We start from the raw sequence: 5,000 nt of genomic DNA, 5'->3' as shown, positions 1-5,000 counted from the left end.
GACAAAATCATTCCAGCTTCCTCTGTATCATGCAAAATACATCAAATATGGAAAAGCATTTGTGACAACTTCTGATATCAAAACTTCACAGTATTGGTGATTTTTCATTTTTTCGTGTTCAACTAAGAAATCTTCAAATTACAATAAACTTAATTCCTTAAATCTCAGATAAGAAAACTTTAATGATCTATCAAATGATAAAGAAGTTTTTCAATATAGGAAAATATAAACCGTGCAGATTCTGCAAACACCTGATTATCAAAAAAGATCCTTTGTATGCACCGATCTACCAGCTTAATGTTTCACAGGTGCTTGCAAAGATTTAACAAGTGAAATTTTCCGTTGGATCTATGTAACCCCTCATTTCATGCATCCGCGTTATGGCATAAATAGTTTGATCACTGAAGATTACTTAAGCACCGGAATCTAATAACAGCGTGATAAATAAAGCAACATACAATGGCATTTCTCTTTGCTCGTGACCATTATTGTATATTTCTCTTGTTGAAAGACAAGCTTGTAGGCCTTGTCGGTGCTGTCATTTATCGATGATAGAAGATGCCCGTAACAACTGAGGTCCCCCAATTTCCTGTCCAAATTAGATGCCACCGTCAAAGACGACTGCTGGCATTTCATTGCATTCACGATCCTGGAAAGCAGATTCCAAAAATTAAACATTGTACATATATGCTTATAATTTCAAAAAATTTTACCTTCTATATCAAAGTTAAATTTCAGGGGAAAATAATCCATTTCTTTTTCTTTTTTATCTTTCCCGTGTGTAATAAACCTTTTGTTACGTAAACACTCAAAGTTTAACAATAAAGTTTCCCTCGATAATATCAAAAGTCAAGATGGAGAGGACTTTCACTCGAATATTCTACTTAAGTGAAGAATTTTTACCTCAATTTTATTAATAACCTTTGGTATAAAACACCAAACCTCAAGTTAAAGCATCAATTGCCTCTGTACCTGGACACCAATATTAGAGATTAAAAACCTCAACAAATTTTTAAAAGTAGCAAAACAGTCTAAAGAATGAATAACTCTCACAAGTCCCATAACTCTGAAAAATGTAAGCAAGAATTGACCATTCATCCATGTTAGTTGACAACACTTCAAAAATCCGCTCTTTTGTACTCTTTCTGGGCTAACGTTAATACATTGATGACCTGAACAGTGTATTCAGTACAAGTTTAAATTCTTTGGTTTTCTATGATTTCCAAATCTGGCTTTTTGCTACCTACTTGTATTAAAATCGAAAATTTTTTGTCATCTGGAACAACGTTCAAACATTGTCAAAGTACTTTACATAATTCTGTCGACTGCCTCCTGCTCCTTCATGTTTAATTTTAAAGATTCATTTGCTGTCCAGGTTTCAACCACACTTTTCATGATAAAAAAAATATAAAAAAATCGCTGTATTCATCGCTAAAAACTTCAAAATTACTCCAAACATACTACTGAGGTGTCACAACATATAAATTTCCCAACACCAGGAGCGTGACAATATAACTATTAAATCTGAGGAGTCACAATATAGCGGTAAATTTCCTATATCTGAAGCGTCGCAATATAGTGGTAAATTTCCTATGAGGCGTCGCAATATAGTGATAAGATTGCCTACATCCGAGGCTTCGCAATGTGATAAATTGCCTACATCTGATGCGTCACAATATAGTAATAAACTGCGTACATCTTAGGCGTCACAATATAGTGCTAAACTGCCTACATCTTAGGCGTCACAATATAGTACTAAACTGCCTACATCTGAGGCGTCACAATATAGTGCTAAACTGCCTACATCTGAGGCGTCACAATATAGTAATAAACTACCTACATCTTAGGCGTCACAATATAGTGATAAACTGCCTACGTCTTAGGCGTCACAATGAAGTAATAGATTAAATAAGTCTGATGCAAATATATAGTTAAAGTAACAACCAATATAAAATAAAAACAATGAATTTCTGCGTCAAAACGTGATCTTAACCAGGGCATCTGATATTTCCCCATTAAGTTCCCAACTAGCTTTGCTCAATATGTAAAAATATAGAAATACTTTACCTTTTTCATTTTAACAATACCTCTCACGACAAATTGTGGAAATTATGTAAGACAATTCTGTCCAAAAGATATTCGTGAAAATAACGTTTTTGTTAATTCAGAAGGTTTGGCATCTAAACAATGTCTTTAACGACATAGTTTATCCTTATACTGTAGTTACGAAATTTGCCTTCAGTATTCGTCCACTGTAAACCTTTCCAAATACAATTTAGAGTCTGAAAACCAATTATACTTTCTTGTAAATAAATCCAAATCTTGAAGCTTTCAAAGTAAATAGCTAACATCCAATGCCCCTTCAAAACAACCATCCGCAGCTATGCCATCTAAAAATAGTTCAATCTTCACTTCCTTAGATCTCCAATATCTAACAGACTTAAGAACTTTAGTAAAGATGTACCGCCGCTTTAAAAAATATCTAAAGATAATCCATTATAAAAACTTTTTAAATTTTTTTTTCAATGAGAAAGATATTGGTAACGTTTTAATAGATTTCCATGCGATAAGCAGACTGTAGACTGAAAGTAAATATTAAATCCTTAAGAAGTTTGTAATAAAAAACCAGCCTTTGCTTACCATTTCCATTCTTGGCCACCGTCAAAGGAATTATTTCTTTGTTTCTCTGGTACCAGTGTCACCCATTCTCTTTTAATAAATTCTGATTCGTCCCTTTCCGACCTATTGTTACACAATCCAACAACCACAGTAATGGTTTTGAAATGGAATTTTGTGATCGCCCTTTTAGACGTCAATGACTATCTTACCGGACCCAATCTAATTCTGTTCAATGTATTGTGAATAAAAACAACCAACAGGCGATTAAAAACAATAAAATAAAATAAACACAAAGTTCCAATTTCCTTGGACTAACTGCAAAATATACAAAATAAAAACAGCTATATTTTCACTTATCTTTTCGACGTCTTTCTTGGTACATTCCCGGCTCCAATGTCCCTTCTCGGCCTTCATTGAGCTCTAGACCTCTTCCATCAAAGTTGATATGAATCCACACTTTCCCTCGATCTTTAATTAGCTTGATACTTTCGGCGATGCTGCTCTTTGCGTACTAACTCGTTTTTGCAGCAGTTTTAGATGTTCCTTGTCCTCCAAGTTGACAAACAATCGTATCTAATGCTAACATTTTCGTATCAGTTTCCTCAAAATAACGCGATGCTCATTCAAATGGATTCCATCATACTTTAATGAGGTGCGGATACTTGTTGAATATTCTGCTGGAAATCGGATAATAGATTGTCCATAACTTCCTGAAACTGTTTCAGCATTTTGATTGCTAGCGTGAAAACATTATTTACATCTGAAGCTGTATTTGACCCTGCCTGGCGTCCTGGCTAATAAATTCGACTTGCTCGGGCTAGCGTGCGCTAGAAAGTGACCACTTACTAAATACCTCTTCAAACATCGAATGCGTTTCCCCCAACACTAAATTCTCATTGGCCGCTGCCTACATAACAACTGAACTTCAGTAACAAGACACTAAGATCTGCTTACATGTCGTTAGGACAATTATTTTTCGCTATAATTCGTAACGCGAAAAAATTCTATTGTTTACAAACAGACACCCATATTTTTTAGCACCAGAGTTAAATGTTATTTTGCGCAAGTTAGCAAATAGGGGAGATAATAGCACTTATTGGAGAACTGAAAATATTACTCCTCTATATAAATGGGTTTGTGGTAACTCAAGTCCAGCTTATTACCGCCCAATTTCCATAATTCCCATATTATCTAAAGTTTTTCAACGTCTTCATGTAAAATGTCTTAATAAGTTTGCTGAAGGTAATCATCTATTCCCTAGTTGTCAATCTGGTTTTCGTTAAGGCCTCTGAACATGTAATACCCTTCTTACAATATCCAATGCTGTACAGAAATCACTTGATTGTGGTCAGGAGGTTCGTATGATTGGCCTTGATTTTAGTGCTGCCTTCAACCGTGTTAATCATGAGACCCTTGTTTTCACACTCAAACGGTTGGGAGTCGGTGGGTAGTTTCTTAGCATTATTATTGATTATTTAAATAATAGATCTCAAAGATTTGTTGTTGATGGGCACCATAGTGAGTATAGTAATGTGATATCTGGTGTTCCATAGTGTAGTGTTCTTGGCCCATTACTTTTCATACTATTTACACGTGACATGTGGTTTGGCCTATAAAACAAGCTTGTGGCATATGCAAATGATGCCTCGCTCATTGCATCAATTCCATCCCCTGAATATAGATCTGGGGTTCTTAAATCCCTTAATAGACATGTAGCTAAAATTAGTGCATAGAGCAAATTATGGGTTATGTAGTTGAATCCTAACAAAACTCAAAGTATGATTGTAAGTAGGTCAAAGACAGTGGCTCCTCAACATCTCGATCTCAGTATTGAGAATGTTTCCTTAACTTTGTATGACTTAAACTTTTAGGTGTGATTCTCGACAGAAAGTTTACTTTTGGGAAACACATTAGGTCTGTGTCTTCTTCCATTGCACAAAAAATTGGCTTATTGAGAAAATCTTGCAAGATTTTCGGTGATCAATCTATTCTGAAGAAGTGTTTTAATTCTTTAATTCTACCATAGTTCGAGTATTGTTCTCCTGTCGGGTTTTCAGCTGTTGATTCTCATTTTAATTTGTTGGACAAAAACTTACGGTCTATTAAATTTCTTATTCCTGATCTAGATATCAATCTTTGGCACCGTCGCTCAGTTAGTTTATTATGCATGTTGCATTAGATTATTCATAATTCTGGCCATTCTTCACATTCTGATCATTATGGACAATTCCATTCTGTTCGTAATACTAGGCAAGCAGTTGATTCTGATAGCCAGGCATTCTCCATCATAAGTATTCTAGAAGTTTTATTCCACCTGTGACCAAGTTGTGAAATGATCTTCATTATCAGGTAGTTGAATCAGTAGAACTTCAAAAGTTCAA

Source organism: Palaemon carinicauda, chromosome 2 (genome assembly GCF_036898095.1).
Source record: "Palaemon carinicauda isolate YSFRI2023 chromosome 2, ASM3689809v2, whole genome shotgun sequence".
Taxonomy (NCBI): Eukaryota; Metazoa; Arthropoda; class Malacostraca; order Decapoda; family Palaemonidae; genus Palaemon; species Palaemon carinicauda.
Note: the sequence above shows the minus strand (reverse complement) of the source record.